The 11763-nt window shown below is 28.6% G+C and overlaps 1 long non-coding RNA gene across 1 annotated transcript in view; it reads right to left on the reverse strand.

The window, feature by feature from the left end:
- Window positions 1–9183, reverse strand: part of LOC142322846 (uncharacterized) — a 290714-nt gene extending 281531 nt beyond the window's left edge. Inside the window, exon 1 of the long non-coding RNA XR_012755947.1 lies at window positions 9096–9183. This is a non-coding gene — a long non-coding RNA (uncharacterized LOC142322846). The remainder of the gene's footprint in view (window positions 1–9095) is intronic.
- Window positions 9184–11763: the final 2580 nt, after the last annotated feature.

An 11763-nucleotide genomic window follows, 5' to 3' on the forward strand; every position in this document is an offset into this window, starting at 1 on the left:
CAAAAAAATAAAAATAAAATAATAATAGACAAAATGATGATGACATTAAAGTCAGTCTCAAAAAATCTAGGCTGGAAATAGTAATTAAAAAAGAAATGGAAGTTTTAAGAAAGATTTTAGGATCTAAATGCAAAAATAATCATAATATCTTATAACCAAATGAAGAAATGTATTCTATAAGAATAAGAAGATTAAACTTTAACGTATAAAAAGAACGGGGAAAACAGATAAAGAAAAAATCTTTAATTGTTTATCTAAATGAAAAACTAAAAATATTTGATTTCCAGAAAAAGATCTAAAATAAATAAATAATGAAGAAAAAACTTTCGACCGAAATCTTTCAGAAATAAAATATTTTTTATTTTCAGAAAAAACTAAGAGAAAAATAGGGAGAGATTTTTAAAAAATAGAGAGACGAAGTTAAAGAATGAAAGAGAACTGACAAAAACGAAACAAAATCCAAAGTAAAGTTCTTTTAATGCCATCTATACGGGGTCCATACGAAATTTAAAAAAAACAAATAAATCAGCAAAATTTTGACTTTACCAAAGTTCTTTTTTTAAATTCTAAAATGTTCAGTTGAATTGATGTTGAAATAGAATTTTCAAAGTTAGCTGTTGTAACACACTTGAACAACGCGTATAAATTTTAAAAACAACAATATAACTATTTGATAATGAGTTTTCGAAAAACATCATCTTTAGCGATGAGAAACATTTTCTTCTTACCGGCTTTGTAGATAAAAAAAATTGTCGAATTTGGGAATCAGAAAATTCAAAAAATATTGAAGAACTTCCTATGTATCCTCGACGGGTCACGGTTTGGTGCGGATTTTGGGCTGGGGGATTGATTGGACTTCACTTCTTTGAAAAAGAAATGGAGATGCCGTTACCGTCAATGATTCCAAACTTTTTATGGCACAAAATTAATGATATGAATACAGAAGATTTGTTATTTCAACAAGGCGATGCAACATGCCACATTGCCAATGAAACCATGCAGTTATTGCAAGAAATGTTTAACGGTCGTGTTTTCTCGCAGCGAGGTGATGTGAATTGGCCGCTAAGATCATGTGACTTGATACCTTTGGACATATTTCTTTGGGATTATCTTAAGGAAAAAGTAAACATCAATAAACCGCAAACAATTAAGGACCTCAGGAAAGAAATTCGATACAACACTGCAGACATTTCTCAGCAAATATGTCAACATGTTTTGGAAAATTTTGTCAAAAGAGTGAACATGTGAAGCCAAGCCGGGGTGCTCATTGTCAGATGTTTTGTGTCACACATAACCTTCATGTCATTACTTTCTAATAAAACAAAAATATTATCAATTATCAAATAGAAATGGGTTTTATTAAAATATTAAAATGACGGGAGATTTTCTGTGAAAAAATTAAAAATTTTGGTACATCTTTTTCTCTCTGAATAACAAGATTTTTTACAGCTTTAAAAATTTTATTTCTCAAGCTTATCACAAAAAAATATTTCAATCAGTTTTACGATTTAAATTGTGTTATTTATGTAATATATCGTTGTTGTATGTTTACGTACTTTAAAATATGCAAGTGTGTTAGATGCGATTCTTTTGTTTATTTTATACTTTTCTGTCGAGGTTTTTAGTTTAAATTTTCTAGTAAAGGTTGTATTTTAACAATAGATTCAAAAAAAATTCAGATAATTTACAATAGCAAATTTATTCCTAGAATTGTGCGTTTCTATTTTAATTTATAATTTTTAACATACTTTCAGTGTAGAATTATTTTTATATTCTGATTATACTTTTCCTCATAGATTTTATAATTAACAAAATATGTTATACATTAAAAATCGATTTTTTTTTTTTTTTTTTTTTTAATAACTGCCTGGCAAAACGGTATTTAATTAATTGCTGTTATCAACTTACAATCGGGCACCGCTAGATTACTTTATAAAATTAAAATAAAAGTAGATAAAAATGACACTAATTAAAATTTTATGTGTATACACAAAAAAAAAAAGAAGTAATATACATCATAATTATAACGTTTTTCGTTACTGAGATGTAAAATAACAAAACAAGTCGAGCTGCCTTATTAACGTGTGCTATCTACTGCATTAAATTTAACGTTGTTTCAACCAGATTTACTTTAGTTTACCGCAAATCAGCTTATGCATCCCTATATTTTTTTTTATCATGTTTCAGATAAAACACAGTCGTTACCCGTGTTGTGGTTATTGTCGTACAGAAGTCAGATTCAACCGTTCAACAGCGGTAAAGGTGAGCTAAATAACCTAGGTTTTATAAATTTAGAAAAACATTCATTGTAGCAAGTTGTTTTGTAATTCTTTTTTTCTTTTTATACAAAAAATCTCTTATATTGGAGAAATTACTACGTTTATAAACTTAAAGTTAAAATAAGTTTGTATTAAATGTTTTAATTGCATTTAAATTTCGTTGGGAACAAGTTTTAGCCATTATAATTAAAACTGTTTAAACAGTAACATTTTCTGTAATCTAAAACATTATTTTCCATTACTGAGGATTTTATATTTTAATTATAAATAATATCCATAATAATCTATTATTCAGACAAATCCTAATTACCGATATCTTAATTAATATACAACAAAATCGTTTCGTTTCATACATAAATCTGTTAACATTATGTACTCGTCTTTTCAATTTATAAATAATAACGAGGTTTATTAACAATCAGATAAAACAGCAAATTGTAACTTCCAGTACAGATTCCGAGCTAATATTAATTATAAGCTAAATCAACAAAAATAATAAATTTACTTACGAAAATAAAATTAAACAGATGTTACCAATTTTTATATTTCAAATTATTTATAAGGATCATAAAATCATCATAGGACCTATGATTCTTTTCATCGTATTCGGTATAATATGGCAGCGTTTATTAGGATGGTTTACAAAGGAAACCGGTTGCCATTTGATCTGGAGGTTTGTCGGTAATAAATTATTCTGAATAAAGATAAAGACGATTTAATGGTTTTTCTACAAACACCATCGTAGAACAATAGAGAATCAAACTCTGAGAAAGGATGAAAAAAATTATTATATCGCCCTCCATATTGCAAAAAGGTAAAGAATATTTTTAAAAGTCACTAACTATTTAGATTTTACCTCGGATACGTTTAGTAGATCGTCCGCTGTCCGCGGAAATGCTACATAACTGAACGCAAGGATGTCGGAGAGTGCAATACCCTCCTGCCTATTGCAGTTTACGGACTTATGTCCTTTGTTGTTAGATCATTCTACTGGACTGCGGGTAATTAATAGAAAAATATTAATGATTTATGTGAATTTCGGTACAGCGTTCCGATCTAAATGAGTTTTCGGTGGCCAAGGACCCGACGGATCGATTTGTTTGTAAGCTTATCTTCCGTGACGCGCTCCCTTTCCGTCCACAGTGGGCAGAAAGCCTCGTAATTATGAGCCACCCTCCCGTAAGGGGTGGGTGCCGGAGGCAATTTTAGGGCCTTAGCATATATAGCCCTCTACTGAAACCAAGTTACAATAGAGTGCGGATCTTGAAATTGTTAAAGATAAAATTAAACCCGTTAAAAGAGAAGGGCATTTATAATTAGATTTATAAACACAACGTTAAGGATATTTAGGGAAAACTAAAACAAGATTGAACCTTGAATAAAGGATTATTTAGCCTATTATAATTTTTGAAGATCAGAACGATATTTTTTAATTTGGAATTTCCCGGAAATTGGGGAAAAATATTGGTTTATTAGTAACAATAATCTTTTTAAATTTACAATAGTAATGCAAAACCGTCATTGTTGAAAAGCGATAAAGATATAACAGCCTTGTAGAACGTTAAATTTATTAAACATCTTTTAACGAAAATTTTCTATCATTAAACTGTTAATCCCGCCTTTAAATTTTGTTCATGGCGGTAATATCTCTTCGATTGGTTTAAGGATTATGCTGTCTTTATCTCTCTTGAGATACGTTTTATCTACCCGACCATAAAAGAGTAGACCAAAACAACCATAAAAGATCTAGTTAGACCATAAAAGAGGACTTTTTAACCCCGACGATAAAGAAGAGGCACCCACTAAATCGTGGTGGGAGGTCTGGATTGGAGGTTTAAATTTAGATATTTTTAAATTAGATTTACTTATTTAATTTATTTATAAATAGCTGTCGTTTCAGGGAATTTCTAATGTAATTCCCTGAAACAACAGCTATTTACATTTTGTTCTATTATACTAAATTTAATGTACGAAATTTTGTATTGGTATTCTAAAAACCGTGCTAAAACTAATAGTCTTTCGCAGGTAATATTCATTTTGAAATTAGCATTTAAATGTACTTACAATACTGAAATTTTTATGCGTAATTAAAATCTGGACATTATTTTTACGGAAAGAAGACAATTCTAATATAGTTTCCAAAATTTATTAATATAATTTGAAGAGAAATAAAGTACAACGTTATAGTTTGTATACATAGAATATGTAATACACAACAATTAGTCATATAAATAAAAATAAAAAATGTAATAGAAATACAACTTTAAAGATACTGAAATAAAAAAGATGGCAAATACTGCTTGACAACCCCCGGCTAAGCCGGTCAAGTCATACAATACTTTGCACAGCTTTTTCATTGCAAAACCTTTGTAATTTAATCTTTAAAAGTCTTATTTTTATTTTCATAATAAATATTTAAATATAAGTAACAAAAAAAAAATTCCGAATTTTTTAAAATGTTGATGCCCCCGTATCAATGAAGCTTTTTATTGACTGTAATGATTAACCAAAATAAAATTTAAGAATCAAAATTTCAAATAATTTTATTTTTATTTTGAAAGCTCCCTTACTGTTTAGAGATCATTTATTAAAAACGTTTTTTTCATAAAGAAGTAATCCTTAACAAAAGATAAATTAATTTAAAAAAAGAATTCTGAAAAAATAAAGTATAAATTTTACGATAGTAATAAAAAAGCTGCTTCTTATTTTGAGTCTGTGGTATTTATAGGGGCCAATACTACTTAAATTTTAATTTAAATTTTAAGAAATAAAAAAATTATTTAATAATAAAAATTAAAAGAATTACAACCAAGAAGACAGAATATTATATTTTTTTTTTAAAGATGAGGAATAAATTTAACCACAGGTTTTCTAAAAATATTCATATATGCATTTGTTAAGCTTAACCTATATGTGTGTATGTATAAATATGTTTAAGTATAACCTATATATATTTATATAAGAAGCTGAACACTTTTGTTTGAGTAAAGCTAATAACCACTCCAATAAAAACTAAAACAAGAAGTTAAACATTTTCAAAAAGCTTTTCTGTGCTTAAGGTGGAGGGTTTATAATTTTAGAAAATTGTAGACATTTTTTGATAATCCTATTTAAGATGTATAAAAAATTGTTTATAGATTCTTTATATAGGCAATGAAGGTGCAAATTTGCTAAAGTAAAATCTTTCCTAAAGTGCCTCTGAAGAAAATCGAAACTGGTTTTTCCGCGATATCCTCCCATCCCCTGAAAGAATTTTGAAAAAAATGTAATATGATCAATGCCCCACATAAAGAAAAATTAGAAGAAAATCGGTTCGGTCAATCCTGAGATATAAGGTCAAATATAGTGAGTGCAACACACACACATATGTACATAAATTTTTTTGGACTAGATGAACTAGTTGGACTCTAAAAACCAAAGATTTGTAAAAAAAATCCAGCACCCAATTTTTTAATTTTATCACCATACTTCCCCCTTTAATATTCTAGCTATATTCGCCCAGAAAGTAAAAAATAGTACTTAAAAAAATTGTTTGTTTTTAGAAAATATATATTTTTTATTAAAAAATACTAATCCGTAATTGATACTTGCTGATATAAAACTGTTAACTAATCTCTAGATAAATAATTCAGTCGCACGTCAGTTAATAGATGCTGAGACATATCGAGAATAATGATGGCAGAACGAAATTTTGAAAGAAAACTCTCTTGAACAGATCATAATAAGATATTAAAAGTGTTGTTACCAATGAGAAACAAGCGTCAATATTTTAATGTCTGCATAATTACCGAATACAATAATTTATATTCTTATGAAAAACGGACCGTTGGAAAGTTTTTTATGTAATAACTTTCAAACCCAGTCCGTCTTTTCAAGTTTAATTATTTATCAAGAAATATTTATTGTAATCTGTGTAATGAGTGTAAAAGAAAATTAAATGACCATATCTTTACCACTTAGTCATGTAAAATAAATAAGTATATTCTAAACTAAACCAAAATAAAATGTATACAATATGCATAAAAAAGTTCTTTAAACGATTCTATAAATTATTTTTGATAAATGTTCATTAAATCATTTTTTTTTTTTTTTCATTTGACCCGACCGTTTTGATATAAATAAATATATTTTGCACACCGATCAATTTTCATAAAATTATTGAATTCTTTTTAATTTAAAAATACTACCGTATTTTATATTAATCTATTTTTAGATTACTATTCGTATTTTCCATTATTAAAACAAGAGATAGTTTTTAAAAAATGTTATATCTGCAGTTTTTAAAAGATGGAACTTTTTTAAATATTTCTGTAAACCTTAAAACACACTTGCGTTTCTTTGTTGTACAGCACCCAACAAGATTTCATATACAAATCAACGTACACTACTAAATTACATGAATTTCCCGAGATATAAAGAAAAATATAAACTGAACTTTTAACTACGTTAGTGTTTGTTTTGTTTTTTTTTTACTCAGATAAACTCAAAACGTTGAGAAATGCAAAAATCTGGACGAGTCAATACGAAATTTATTAATACAGTACAGTACAAGTTTTTATTTTATTAAAGTGTATTACCTGGCGAAAAATCAATTGATTAGAGTAAATTATTAATTTAGTACGTATTTCTTGTTCTCTACCACCCGACTAATATTTGATATAATAATATTGTTTAAATAAAAATGATTATCCAGTTTTTACCTACCTCATGTTTATTTTTTAACGTAAAAAATATTTTTTTATAAACTATACAAAATAGCTAAGTATAAAATTCTGAAACTATCTAAATATGAGAATATTAGCAAAAGTATTTTTCTGTATCATAAGATAGGAAGATTTCCATTTGAGAAGCTTAGTTTTGGAATCGAGCCAAAAGTTGAGAATTGTGGGTTGGTAAATATCACCGTCGTATACAGAGAGCAGGAGGAGAAAGCAGTTGACATCAAACAATAGCACCCTTTGCCAAACTGTGATCAAAGTTCCCAACGTGACCCGTACCTCTGGATATCATTCCGCATCTAACAATATAAATGCACTCCCAAATAAATGGTGTCGATAGTTATACCTGATAAAAGTATACCCAATTAAAAAAAAAAATTCTTTTATTTTTCTTTTTCACTGGTTTCACATAAAAAAAGTAACCATTTAACTAAATTAATCCGTATACGTAAAAAAAAAATTATTCATAGCATTATTACCCGACGGCAACAGCGTGAAGAATTACTTTTTTGAATGCTGTTATTCAAAATCCCAATAAAATAAATAAAGATGTTATTTAACTTTAGGTAATAGATTAAAAGCTGAATTGTCGCTTTAATACACGGTGAAGATCTACCGAACAGTTGTAAATAAAAGTAACAAATTCAACCCGATCGCTTAAAAAACCGTACTATAAAAATTCATTGGGCAAAAAAATAAAAGTTACACGTATATAATGGTTAGAAAATGACATGCCTTTTACGGTTACTAAATCTAATCTAAAAAGAAATTTACTGTATAAGAGCTGCCTCAGTTCATAACAAATATTGAATAAAAGTAATTAAACAATGTAGCAAAATCCATCACATCTTGACTACACCTAATTAGGTTTGTGCCTTGTGGGTAATTTTGTAATTAGGAAGTATTTACGGTTTTTTTAATAAATCGATTGTTCGGGGAGGACGTGTGTTTTGTATCGAATCCTTATTGTACGCTAATAATCTACAAACAAGTTTTAATAAAAGAATCAAAATCGAATTTATGAAAAACGCTAAGACATTGTCACGCTTATCTAAGAGTTTCTCCTACGATGTTTTAAGATTTCTATTTAATATTCCTTATAAATATTTAGCGCGATAGAGTATAATTTTCGTATTTCTGTATGCTTAACAACTCGGTCGATTCCAGCATTTGTTTTTTTTCCTACAGAACCAATAGAATTTAGTTATAGGCTTACCGGTGTAAGCTTTACCAGTATGTATTTCGATTTTCGGCGGTTATTTTTAGCGGGTCCTGATAGATGAAACCGGTTCTTAACTTCCTGTTTCGGGATTAACTTTTCGGTTATAATTTTTAATATATGTAAAATATTGAGTTTAACACGAAAAAATAAACGTAACACAAAGTTTCATTTTGAAAATCTGAAAATAAAAACTGGTTCAATTACAATAAAGTTGTTTTTGAAATATAACGAACAATTACTAAAAGACCGATAGTTAAATTTTCTAATAAGATACCGCTCATGAAATTCCACTGTAAAACAACCTAACAATTAAAATGTCAAACAAAAGAAAAACATTTAGTATTTACTGTTACAATTAAACCTATTTGAGTAGACTACCTACCTAGGGTCGTTTAAGACAGATTTGATGTTCTATAGGTTAAGGATTCAATTTCCGGCTTGAAGTGTAATTTTTTTACCGGTCGCAATTTCAAATTATTGTATACGTATAAAATTAAAATAAAATATAGTTAAATTAATTTTTCAAGCCGGCATGAGTTTTGGAAAACCCAAGATTTATTTAGCCGTGTCTTCGTTAGGATGCAATATTGTCTCATACGAATATAACCTCTAGTTAAATAAAAATAATTCATTATTTAATGAAACAGACAAGTGTATGAACTACAAGGAAAACTTCATTATTCATATTGATACGATAGCCTAATTTCTCGTTCCCACCGTACTTCATATTTTATGAATATACGTAAGGCAATTTTTACGTTAATACCGGGACATATATATATATACATATATTTCTATCGACTATAGAGTTCTACTCGATTATTATAAATAAATATAAAATAAATTCAATTAAACTTATCCTTTAAACGAATTTACCTCAATTAACGACGCTAAAGTTAACATTTTAGCAGATGTTACAGGCGAAGGTACTTCTACAGACGTATGCAGAAATGGGACTGACGACAGCAGTAGTGCAGAACGTCGAGACGCAATCACGTGGCACGTGCTGCCTCCTGTCCGACATCAAACGACTATTACATTCGATAAACAACCCACCCTCTTCATCGCGTAACCTTATATACAACGATTCTGCTTAACTGCTAACAAAAACAATATTAATAAACTAAACTTTAACTAGTATAATCATAGTAAATCCGTGAAAGCCTATTTAATCTTATATAATCTTAAAATAAATACTGTACGGTACTTAAAAACCTCACTAAATCATGAGTTTATAAATATGCAGTCTTTCCTAAAATAGAATAGTCACATATTCTTAAAAAACAATAACGTTATACAGTTATATTAAATCAGACGTCTTCATATATATCAACACAATACTTTAGAACGAGTACATACTTTATTATGTTTTGTTTACCGTTTTAATAAAATACCGAACCGTTGAAAAAATCTCTTCATTAATATATTTAAAGTAAAACTAAACAATTTTTTCACATAAACAATGTAACCGTGATGATTTTTTTTAGATGGAATCGGCTAAAAGAAAATAAAAATCTTGACTTTCCAAGGTTTTCGCTTAGCTTATACAAATAATTTGAAACTATAGCTCGTGTAATTTTCATAAACGTCTAAATTATAAATTTATTCTGTACTTTCTATTTATCCCCTCATAAATTTATACGGGCAGATGCTAATATAGTTCTTTACATTCATAGAGTAACACGCCTACCAGTTTTTGACGTGGTCTGTTAAATGCGTAACTACGTACCGGTATAAATTAAATATCTATTCAGATTTTTAAAAAAAGAATAAATAACCACAGAAGCGCCAGATAAATAATTCAGTAGTCGTGAACGTCTTCATTTATAATTAACGGGATTAATCTGTTGCGAATTGTAAACAAACTATCGATAAAAACCTTTCCCTTGATCCTTCTACCAGCAGGATATAATTTTTCTACCGACAGATGAAAATTGCTTGTTATTTTTAAGTGGTATTTTCCATTCTCTTAATTGTTTCATTAAACGGTGAAAAAAACATCCCTATATCTATCTTCTCATATATAAGGTTTAACAGAATGAAGTTATCTTCTTTCGATCGCCTAAATTTCAGACACTTCGTTCTTTTGTAATCCGGGACTTCTTCCTTTTCCTGTTTACCCTACCCTCCGGTAATTACCTTTCAGATAATACTTCAGAGGATGATATGTGTGAGTGTAAATGAAGTGTAGTCTTGTACAGTCTCAGTTCGACCATTCCAAAGATGTGTGGTTAATCGAAACCCAAACACCAAAGAACACCGGTATCCACGCTCTAGTATTCAAATCGGTGTAAAAATAATTGAATTAAGTAGGAGTTGAACACTGAACTCTCGACTTCCAAATCAGCTGATTTGAGAAGACGCGTTTACCAGTAAACTAACCCGGTGGGTTTGTAATCCAGGACTTAATTCCATTCATCAGTGTGAGTATACACACCACTGTATCTAATTTCAATTTTATTCAAGCGGTTTTATCCATAATTTTCGATTTACAGGATCGTATATCCATTGAGTACATTTTTTTTTAAGTGGAATAATTTAATTAATTAGATATATGAACATAAACGGGGGAATCTTATCATTTCTAGGTTACAAAAATAATTATCGGGGAAAAAATTATATTTTTTCATATCTTGACTAGTTTAGTTCTAGATTAATTTGTTAATTCCAGTCCCTACTGAAGTCGTCAATGTAAATGTTGCACAATAGCGTGTAAGAGCAGGCACCTCTCTCTCTCTCTCCAAATCGATTTACAGCCAATTTTTCAATATTTAACAAAGATTACTAGTTTCTTTCGTCTCGTAACTTATAAGATATTTTTAAGATTTTTTGCAGTATAATTTAGCCTAACTATTCTACATCTATCTTATTTATCGTACATTTTGTAATAAAATACTGTAAACGTGTATTGCAGAGATAAATTTTAATAAACAGAATAGTAGGTGTCTTGTTGAAAGCCTAACCAGGTAACATCTTGCACACTTAATTAAGATTTTAAATGTTAAGTAAATTAAACATCAAGAAAGAAACGCGTTAAAGTGGAATTACATTTTAATAATATTACAAGAAGTTTTCAAAATTTTTTAAGACTTGCTTTATTGTAGTCATACTTTAATCAAATTATTATCATACATTACATGAGTTGACTTAGTAGGTTAATTTGGATTTCAAAAGATAACATCATATACTGATGTTATTTTCCATCCTTAATTTACTCCCGTACGGGGAGGATGTTTGCAAAAGTAACGAATAAAAAAGTAATGGAATAAAAAGTAATGCAAAAGTAATGGAATATCGTATTGTCACCCGACCTCAGTAACTGTGCAAAATTGCATCAATCGGAAATGTCAGGAAGTATGTTAAATTAAACATGCAAGATTTGAGGACAAACATGAAAGAAAAAAACATTGTGAGTTAAAGAAAAGCAAGTAAAAAGCAGGACTTATTCACACAAATTATTAACTCCTTTTAACTGTGTAAAACTCTGATGTAATATACTGACTTTAAATTTTATCAATATCTTCTTTTTTTAAATTTGATCGAA

The sequence above is a fragment of the Lycorma delicatula genome, chromosome 4, assembly GCF_047948215.1.
Source record: "Lycorma delicatula isolate Av1 chromosome 4, ASM4794821v1, whole genome shotgun sequence".
Lineage (NCBI taxonomy): Eukaryota > Metazoa > Arthropoda > Insecta > Hemiptera > Fulgoridae > Lycorma > Lycorma delicatula.